Here is an 11,145-nt window from a genome sequence, read left to right on the forward strand (position 1 = left end):
CCCCAAATCCTGGTGTTAAAAAAGGCCATTATCCCTTCTGCCCACGCCACCGGGGGCACGAACCAACCTTTGTGCCCGGGGAACAAGAATATAATCACAGATGGGAAACAGGTCCAGGGGTGGGATTTTTATTGCAAAGAAAATCATATATTGCAATAAAAGCAGGATGTTGCTGAGCTGGGATTTGTACAGGATAACCTGGGGGGAAACAGATTAATTTGGGGTGGCACAGGGAGCTGGGGTGTGAAGGCTGCACAATGCTCCTGTCCCCACCACCTTTGCTATTTATTGCTCCATTTTAAGCCCACACAGGCTCTCCCACATCCAGGATATGATGAGGAGCTTTGTTAAATTGCTCCCTTGAAAAATCCCCAATTAGTTTCAATTTTTCCCCAGCGAGTTCAGCTCTGAGGTCGTGGCTGTGTGGGTTGGATGCAGCACACACAGTGTTGGCCCCCGGATTTTCTGTGCTGGGGGACCTGCTGCGCCTCCAAACCACGAGATGGCCCCCAGAAGGGAGTGTTTTCTCCCAGACTAATGGGTTTTTCCCCAGTCAACATCTGGGGATGAGCCCAGGGCATTGGGAGAGCAGACACAGCCAGAGAGGAGCAAAGCATCCCACATGTGCCAAGGACACAGCGCTCGGGAGCTCTTAGACACAGAACCATGGGCTGGATGCAGCACTGGGGTAATTAAGTTCACCCAAACCCCCTCCTTTTTATAAAAACCTGATTATGGGTCTGCCAAACCCCATTTCCCACTTTATCCCATACATCAAAAGACCTCTGAGCACTTAAACCTCCCTGAAACCCAGACCCGTCTATGGGTCCTCTGAGGATGGGGCGCAGGCACAGCCCCAGATCCCCCCAAAAACACCTGGAGGCCTGGGAGGGGCTGGAAATGCTCCAGAGAAAGCCTGGAGCCAGAGGGGGAAGGGAGGCTGAAAGAAGAGGAGATTCTGCTAAATTATGAACCGCTCTTTTATATGCATCTTTCATGCACGGCGCATAAATAATGGAGCAGGAGAGCCCGGCGCGATCGCGTACGGGAGGATGCGGGGTGGAGGGGCGAGGAGAGAGCGATTCACGGGGGATGGTGGCGAAAGATGCGCCCAAGAGACCGAGCCGGGCATCCCGCACGGCCGGGAGATGGTGTTCTGAAGGAGGATTTAAGGATTAAGCTGGCCCCGGGGCAGGAGTTTATTGCATACATTATTTAACAGATGGCCCAACGCAGGCGGCGGCTGCCTACGGTCTCCCCGGTGACCTTGGCTGGGAGATGCCGGAGCCGGGAAGGGAGCCCGGTGCCATCACCACGCTCCGGTTACAGGGATCAGAGGGAAAAAAGAAAAAAAAAAAAACAGAACCAAACCCCAGAAGCCAGCACCCAGCAGCTCCAGAGCCAAATCCCCATGGAAACTGCAAAAATCCCCACCCAACCCTGCCCATATGGGCTGCTTGTTTTGGCAGGGGTGGGGGAAAAAAAGGAGGAAAAAATAAAATGCATGGAAAAGAGCCATTTGCAGGTTTATTTACCGGAGGAAACTTGGCACCTTTGGAAGAGCAGGGTAGGGGAGGGATGAGTGAGGTGCAAAGGTCCCAGCGGCACCCAGAGCACTTGTGAAATCCCACTGCCATGCCCAAACACACACTTGAATCCCATTTTCCCAGGGATTTTGGTGCTGGGGGAAGGGGCTAACACAGTTGCTCCTGCAGCAAAGCCAACCCTGACTGCTTACACCCAGAGCCAGGTGTATCTTCATTCACCTCTAAAGCTGCTCGTGTTCCACAGGCTTTGAGGCATGGAAACCCCCTGGCATGACACCAGTCCTGGGGGGCTCAGAGCAATGGACAACGATTTTGGGGCTGGATCGGTGTCCCCACCACTCATTTCCCACATCACCTAGGCAGCAGCTCAGAAAAAGAAACCGAAATTGAGGGCAGTGTGTTGCAGCCAGGGCAAAGAGGAGCAGGGGGAGTGGGTGAGTCCCCCAAAGCTCATCCCAAAAGGACGCCCATGAAGCAACTGCCCAAAATATTCTCTCTCTTTTTTTTTTCCTTTCCCCTCCTCCATCAAAACTAGGGCATGTTAAACTAGGCCAGCACTCCTAAAGTAATTTATTTATCGTGGCGGGGAGAGAGGAGGGACAGCAGCATGGGCTGCAGAAGGGGATGCTCCATCCTGCCCCCAAAGGTTGTGGGTTTGGGGAATAAAATGGGTCAGTTCTTCCCTCTTCCCTCGTTGAAAAGTCACAATTACTCAGAAGGAAGCAGCTTTAGTGACCTTTGGTGGAGAAGACACAAAAATGGTCATTTCAATGGAATCAAACCCTTTTTGATCCGTTGGCTCGACTGTTTTCACCGCTGGGGTTCATGATTTGTACTGTGGCATCAGACAGAAAATACACTTTAGAAAAATGAAAAATGGAAAAAGGCATGAAAGAAATTTTACCTTCCTTAAAAACTTGGGTTTGTTTGTTTTTTTTTTTGCTTTTTAACACAAGAATGAGAAAAACCCAGTGGTTGCCTGAAACCTCTCCATCCATCCCTGCCAGGGAATGGGGCCAAGAGGGATTTGGGGTGCAGCCCTGTCCTGCTGGGTGCTCCCCCATCACTCATGGCCTTAGAGCTTTTTTTTGGGCTTTACCTTTGCCTTTGGACCTGCCCATTGGAAGAGTGGATTCTGGTGGGATGGACCCCCAGTGCTGCTTGTTTGGGGGGCTTGGGGGGCTGTGGGTCCCCCTTTCCTGGGATCTTTGTCCCACAGCCACTAGAGGCCACTGAGGCTCTGTGCTCCCGGCTGATTTACCCAGGCAGGACATTTGGACACACACTGGCACCCAAAAGTCCAAAACAGGCACATCCCCAGGGGCAGCAGAGCTGGGGAAAGGCAGGGCAGGGAGGAGCTGTCCCTGAGCTCCGCTGGGGTCTCCAGGGGCATCCCCACATCAGGACCCCACGGGGAACAGGGGCACTTTTCCCAAATCTGGCCAAGCCACTCAGCTGCCCAGACCTGTGCTGAGCACTGGGGGAATTTTGTGGGTCCTACCCAAGGTAAACGTCTCCAGAGGACAGGGAAATGCTGCCCCACGTGCAGCATCCCTCCTGGGCTCACCAGGAATTTTGTGAGAGGTCAAGAGGACACTCCCATGATGTGGCATTCCTTACCTTGGGAATATTCTGCAAGAAAATCCCTGGATCCCTGCTGCTGCTGCCTCGGGGAGCCTGGGAGTGGAGCTGCCTGCCTCCCCAGGCTCCTCATTTTCATTTTGCCTGGAGTTAAAATTTTCTAGGATATTCTAAACAGCCGTTCCCACTTAGGAGGGAAACATCAGACATCTTCATTTACACACAGCTCCAGGTGTCAAACTGTTGCATGACAATAACAAGTGGGAGACACCTCACCCAGAAAACAGAGAATTTCCAGCTGCAGCCAAATGCAGCAGCAGGTGCTCAGATAAAACCCAAACCTGAGAACAGCACCAGGCTCTGCAACCTGGCCAAAGCCTTCCCAGATAAACAGTCAGTGTTTGGGAGGGGGATTGTATTTTTTGGGAGGTTGGGATGTCTGTGCTGCCTCACATTTGGGTATTTTCAGACCCTTGGTGAGCAGGTGAGAATGGCCACTGCCTTCTCAGGGCTGCCTCAGTTCCCAGCCTCACTGGCTTTGGAGGAAGATTCCCTGCCACAGATTTTTCCAAGATAATTCCTCCCCTGAGTTTCGGCAGGATGTGCCTGTGATAGCAATTGCCCTGTTAAATTCGTGTTGGTAATGCAACAACAGGAACGTGGAGGAATACAAAGAAAACCAGAGGAATTTGGGCTCCTCTCCATGCTACAACTCCTCAATTATTAATATATATAGTATTACATTATATAATACTATATAATATTATGTAATATAGATGGTATTATATAATACATACAATGGTATATATATATATGTATATATATATATATATATAAATTTTGCAGAGATAAATGTGACACCCGCACGAGCCCTTTCCTTTGCAAGTGTCCCACCCTGCTCAGCCTTTCCCAGGGGCAAAGGGCAGCAAAGTGGGAACATCTGAGAGTCCCGGAGCTGTGCGTGCACACAACCCAAAGCATCAGCCCCTTCTCAGGGTGGGGGGAATAAAAGAAAATAAAGGAAAATAACCAAAGCACAGAAATAAATCCCCAAACAGGCCATGTGACATGAGGCTCCGAAATACCCGCGGTGAGTCACGGGTGTGGAGATGGGGCTGATCCAGCTCTGACTCAGCCCGGGCAGCCGGTGCAGCCTGTTTGTGTCCCCCCCACAACTCCTGTTTCCCATTTTTGCTCCAAACCTGCTCAAATATAAATAAATACTCTGTGACTAAGAGACGCGTGGTGGGGCTCAGCCCGCAGCAGCCCCTTCAAGCCCCCCCCCAATTCCTGGTGGTTCCACAAGGGCTGGACACACCAGTGTCCCACAGAAGCCAGGCCTGGGGACCATTGAAGCATTTAAAGTGTTTTTAAAATATGCATTTTTGGAGGGGGAAACACACACACACACAGAGGAGGTTCTTGCTGATGCCACATCAAGGAAGCACTTGGGATTTTCCAGCTAGCTCTAATTAATTAGTATTTTCTCAGCTTAGCATCATTTTAAACGTGAAGCACCAATTCCCATGGGTCACAGACAAGGGAAGCCAAGACAGAGCAGAGCCAGCCCAGGTGGGACACCACATTGGAGGAGCTGGGATGAGACTCAGTTCCCACCTGGGTGCAATCCAGCCCCAGCCACAGCATCCCACAGCATCCCCAGAGGGGGGGAAACCTCAGTTGATGCCTGGGTTTGGGGGAGGTGCCTTGGGAAAGCTGCTCTTGGGTTATTCCCACTGGATCTGGACAAATGCACGGGGGTGGAACTCCCCTATATTATTTACAGCTGGGTTTAACCCCCCAGTGTTTGACCTCCTGGGATTCTCCAGGTTGGTCCCAGCCTCATCCCAGGTTACAGCACTATCCCTGAGCCTCAGGGCAAGGAAAGGCGAAAGGCAGGATCAGGATGAGACCCTGGCAGCATCCTCAGCATCCATAACCAGTTTCCATAGCAACAGGTTCAGCCCCAGATCGGCAGCAGGTGCTGGGAAGCAGGAATGAGGAGGGAGCTCGGGGGGACCCCATGAGCAGCAAAAAATAGGGTTTGGTACAGAAAATCACTTTGCAACTCAGCACCTCGGGAGTGAGGGGAGGCTGAGCTGAGCTGTGGCCCGACACAAACCCAGGACAGCCCTTTCAGGGGCACTGGGGGGCTGCCCCCATCCCACCACCCCTGCCCAGCACAGATCCTCATTCCAGGGCTTTCAGCATTCCCAGCTGGGCACCAGGAGCTCTGCTGCACTCTTCCCTGGCTCTAGCCAGGAGCAAACAGCCACGAGACCCCAGAGCATCCATCCTACAGTCCTGAAGGCCGGGGAACTGCACACCTGGGGAGTGATCGGGAGGGAGAGCCTGGACAGGGATGCTGCTCCAGGTGTGCGGGGCCTGGCCAGGGATGATCCAGGCATGGGGAGCCCGGACAGGGATGCTGCTCCAGGTATGTGGAGCCCAGACAGGGATGCTGTTCCAGGTATGTGGAGCACGGACAGGGATGATCCAGGTCTGAGGAGCCCGGACAGACAGGGATGCTCCAGGCATGCAGAGCCCGGTCAGGGATGCTGCTCCAGCCATGGGGAGCCTGGACAGGGATGCTGCTCCAGGTGTGCGGGGCCCAGACAGACAGGGATGCTGCTCCAGGCATGGGGAGCCCGGACAGACAGGGATGCTGCTCCAGGCATGGGGAGCCCGGACAGACAGGGATGCTGCTCCAGGCATGGGGAGCCCGGACAGACAGGGATGCTGCTCCAGGCATGGGGAGCCCGGACAGACAGGGATGCTGCTCCAGGCGATGCCGGCGGGGCCTCGCCCCCACCCCGCGGCACGGTTACACACACACGGTTACACACACACGGTTACACACGGTTACACACGGTTACACACGGTTACACAAGGCTCCGGCTCCCGGCTCCCGGCGCCTGCAAAAGCGGCAGCAGCGAGTGCGGCCTCAGGGAGAGAGGAGAAGCGAGCAGGAGCCACGCCCGGGATGGAATCCCTGAGCAGAGCCCGGATCCCACGGGTGCCGCGGGTCTGGAGCAGGGCATCCCGCAGCCACACAACCCCCTGCAGCAGGACTGGCCCCATCCCCTCACCATCCTTGTGGATAGGCTGAAAACAGCAGGAATTCTGTCCTTAACAGCCATAAAAAGGCTGCCAGAACGCCCAAAGCCAGCGAGCAGCCTGCACACCAGCCCTGTGGCACCCAATACTCACCTGCTGCCACTTCCAGGCCTGGAAATGGGGTTTGTCCCAGGGGAAAAGCATTTTAAAAAGCCTTTTAACCAAACAGGTGCTGGGGAAGCATTTTGTGGGGCTTGGGCTCCCAGGGAGCCTCTGTGGAGCAGGACACCCACGGGTCAGCATCAGCCCTCAGCTCCCAGTCCTGCTCTGGGGGGAACCAGCATTGCCTCCAAAGCAGCACCCATCAGCACCCAGGTGCCTTTGGCACAGGGCAGCTCACCCTAAACCACGTTGCTCATGCCCAAAACACATTGTTCATGCCCTAAAACATATTGTTCATGCCCTAAAACACGTTGTTCATGCCCCAAAACATGTTGTTCATGCCCCAAAACATGTTGTTCAAGCCCTAAAACACATTGTTCAAGCCCTAAAACATGTTGTTCAAGCCCTAAAACACATTGTTGATGCCCCAAAACACATTGTTCTAGCCCTAAAACACATTGTTCTAGCCCTAAAACATGTTGTTCATGCCTCAAAACACGTTCTTTATGCCCCAAAACACATATTTCATGCCCCAAAACACATTGTTCAAGCCCTAAAACACATTGTTCTAGCCCTAAAACATGTTGTTCATGCCTCAAAACACGTTCTTTATGCCCCAAAACACATATTTCATGCCCCAAAACACATTGTTCATGCCCTAAAACATATTGTTCATGCCCCAAAACACATTGTTCAAGCCCTAAAACACGTTGTTCAAGACCTAAAACATGTTGTTCATGCCCCAAAACACATTGTTCTAGCCCTAAAACACATTGTTCATACCCCAAAACACATTGTTCATGCCCTAAAACACATAGTTCATGCCCCAAAACACATTGTTCAAGCCCTAAAACACGTTGTTCATGCCCTAAAACACATATTTCATGCCCCAAAACACATTGTTCATGCCCCAAAACACATTGTTCATGCCCTAAACCACGTTGTTTCTGCCCACTGTGGTGTTTTGGATCTGGCCCAGTTCCGTGGCTGTCAATGAGCTCATGACCAGAGAGGGTTTTAAGAGCCTGCAATGCCAACCCAGTCACCTTTCCCAAGGGATTTACACCCTTTCCAGGATTCCTTTCCAGGATTCCTAGGTTCTGTGCCCACTGCACTGGAGCTGATGCTTTGACTCCAACTTCTTCCCCCCCCCCCATCCCTTCTTTTCCTGCCCGGTGCAAAGAAAGGATTAAAAAAACACAACAAAAAGTGAAGAAATCCACTAATTTAATGAGCAGAGAAGCCCACAGACCACTAGCTTGGCTTTTTAAGTATGAGCAATATCATATCTGTGTCTTGAGGAGATTTAATTATTTTAACAATTAAAAGGACCTCCCCAGGAGGCTGCACATGGAGGGCACAAGCACCTGCAGGACCCATGTGCATCCCAGCCCAAACTTCCCATGGCAAAGGTGACTTTACAGGTGGCACAGAAAGAGAAAACCAGGAAAGGTCGTTGCACAAGAGGGGCTGTTTCTCCTGATTTAAATACAACCCCACAAACCCACACTGTAAAGCCACAGGCACACCCAGAGCTGCAGCAAACACTCACCAGTGACCCTTGGGCAGTGATGCTGCTTCCTTGCAGGCAAGGAGAAAAATTTCCATCCTCCTTCTTAGTGTAGGGAATGACTCTATGGGGACAGCAGCCACCCCAAAGGCACAACACTGGGACAACCAGCTCACTGGCAGGGTCAGATACCCCAGCTCTGCACCCATCCCTCCCCTGAGACACCCCCAAACCTCTGCCTCAGGCCTTTTACTGCCTTCAGGATAACAAATCCCAAAATCCCAGCGCAGCTGCCCCGGGAGGGGAAACAACACAAAAGGACACAAGCCCCAGGTGCTTAGAGAGCTCCAAGCCCCAAGGTGAGCATCCAACCACCTGATTGCCTCTGGAAAGCATCGTTGAGGTGATTCTCAGCAGAGGACACGTGTGGCAGCCCCGGAGTCTGTGCTGTGCTGGGGTGAGGCAGAGCTGCGGGAGGAGCGAGGGCGATGTGTGAAATCGAGGGGCGGCCACAGCTATTTCTGCTCCGTGTCAGCACCCACTGACAGCAGCACCCTGTGAACACACAGAAGCTCCAGGCAGCTTTTTTTTCTGAGTGAACTTCACCTGTACATGACTGCGCTTCCCCGTGAACCCCCAGCACTGTGAGGTGTGGAGCTCGCTGGTTCTGGGGGCAAAGCTGGGGGGTTTGGGGTGGCAGGAGCTGCTGGCATCCTTGACATCTCCACTTAGGCTCCTGAGATTCCCCCTTATCTGATGGGCAGAAGCTTCTACAAATCCCTTCTCCTTCCTTCTGCTCAGGGTCACTCTTTTTTCCCCCGTAATTTCTTGGGACTTGGAGCGAGACCCAGGCAAATGCGACTGATTGTGTAACGTTTTGCTCAGAAAGCTTCTTAAACAGTCACATATTTCTATTGGATTTCCCTTGCCCTTCACTGCTGATTACTGGAGTATTTATATATAAATAGAAGCTGTCTTCCCCATAATCTGCTTGTTTCTCCTAATTAACTCAGGGCTGCTCTCCTTGGGTTGCTCAGCCCTTGGGTTTTGGGGGTGCTAGCACCCAGCAGCTCTTAGTGAACCCAAATGCACCAAATTTCTGCTGAAATTGTTTTTTTAGCTGGTTTTAAAGATGCAAAACCCTCCCTTCCAAACTTTATGTGCTCAGTATCTGCCCCATCCTCCCAATTCCCAGCTCAGGGAAATGCTCAAATGTGATTTCTTCATCTTCCTCCATCCTCGCAAAACTTTCCCTTATTCAAGAAACGTCTCTATTTGATAATTATTTTAATCATTATTACTCATCTTTCCCCTTTCTTCCCCCCCTCAAAACTTCGTCCTGGGCCTGTCAATCACTTTAATAGCTGTTTACAACCTATCATCAAGTCTTGCATAACATCCACATGACTTCACTCAGATGCCTCCGACACCCAAAAGCTGCCCCTGGGCTCTATTTCAGGAGTGATGGAGCCCACGGCACCAACTGGCTGCATCCCCCGCCGGCATGCCCGGGGTCCTGGGATGGGGAAAATCAAAGCCAAAGACATGCCCGAAGCAAAACTATTTTGTAGTTAACACAAGACAGCCCCACGCTGCTCCCCGGCTCGGGTTTTGGGGGTGAGGCTTGGTTGGGGTTTTGGGAGTGAGGCTTGGTTCGGGTTTTGGGGGTGAGGGTTGCTCCCCAGCATTGCAGGTGGATGTTGCACCAATTTGGAGAGCTCGGGAGCTGAAGGCATTGGAGCTGCCCCTGGATGGCAGCGTGGCCTCTGCCCTCCGCTCCCCTCTCAGCACTGGGACACAGGCACACCAAACATGGCAAATTCTGATTAAAATGTCATTTTCTAGCCGAGTTCTGCACCCCGCGGCATCGCCCGTCGGCGGGGGACGGGGCAGAGGCGCAATCTGTGCCGGAGCGGCTGCCAGCCCTTTTCCTTCGGCAGGCGGCGGCTGGCTCGTGGGGCGGGGGGGGACACCACGGCTCTTTTTTAAGCTCTCCCTCTGTCCTCCCCCTCTCCCTGAGATTTCATAACCCTTCAAAGCACGAAAAGGCTCCTCCGGTTCCCGGCTAATGAGCCCTGCGGAGGAGGAGCGCGGCAGCCAAACCTCCCCAGCGCGGTGGGACGGGCAGGGGGACACGGAGGGGTCTCTGCGGGGTCTCACCATAACCCCAACTTGGCCAATTGTCTCCCCAAAACCCCCTTGGCACTGGGCTGCCCGGGATGGGACGTCTCTCCCTCCCCGTGCAGGCGCTGCATGTGAATGTTTATTTACACAGCATTAGGGGGTTATTTATTAAGCCACGGCTGACAACTGTATTCGAATTAATTTCTCTTAATAAGGCACTTGCAGTCACCCCGGCAACAGCACCGGAGTGCCCTTCCTTAAGGAAAATACTTACTGGGGTGAAATCCCCTCAGATGCCAGGAGGGTGTTCTGAGGGGGCCTCTGGAGATGCTGGGGCTGGAGACACCAAATCCCTTCTTGAGACCTGCTCCATCACCGGAGATGCAGTCTAGAGGGAGGAAATTGGGCTAGAAGTGTCTGTTTTATGTGATGTATGTATAGATAGAGAGGTCACCAAAAGCAGGAGGGCATCCGAGGGGATCCTTGCTTGCCAAGGGGAAAATAAGGGATGGCAGAGCTCCCATGTCCTACTTTGGATTGGAAAACACAATGGCTGCTTTACTAATTCCTGAAATTACAACACTAATTAAGGAAGGTGTGGGATGAAGGCAGGATTCCTGTCTCCTTGCACTGACCAAGGTGAGAGGTTAAACTATGCAGAGAAAGACAGCAGATTTCTCAGCTCCATCTCTGCCTCAGAGAATAATCAAATCATATTTCCCCTGGGTTTTAAAATCCTGGATGCATCAGTTTACCAAATGCTGTGCAATTCAGGGTTTGCAAAACACAACTCCCCAAAAGTGGAAGGAAGCTCCTCATCCCCTCTAAAACCTAGACCTAAACTCACATATTAAAATCATCACGGGGTTTTTTGGGGGGTATTTTACTCAACAGTCACACAGTGCTCCAAGCAGCTGGGGTGGCCCAGGGAAACCCACCAAGAACGCACCCCAAAACAAAGGATTCACACTGGGAAGTAGAGCAGGCTGTGATTTACTGGGACAACAACATTTCTGCAACAACAGAGAACACAACTGTGCTGAGGTGCCCGGCCGGCAAACCCACAGCAGCACTGAGCACTGCCACACTGGGGACCTCAGAGAGGGGACATCAGAGACACTGGAGGGGTGCTCGAGGCTCTGGGGAACCCAGAGAGCTGACACG

Source organism: Ammospiza caudacuta, chromosome 22 (assembly GCF_027887145.1).
Source record: "Ammospiza caudacuta isolate bAmmCau1 chromosome 22, bAmmCau1.pri, whole genome shotgun sequence".
Lineage (NCBI taxonomy): Eukaryota > Metazoa > Chordata > Aves > Passeriformes > Passerellidae > Ammospiza > Ammospiza caudacuta.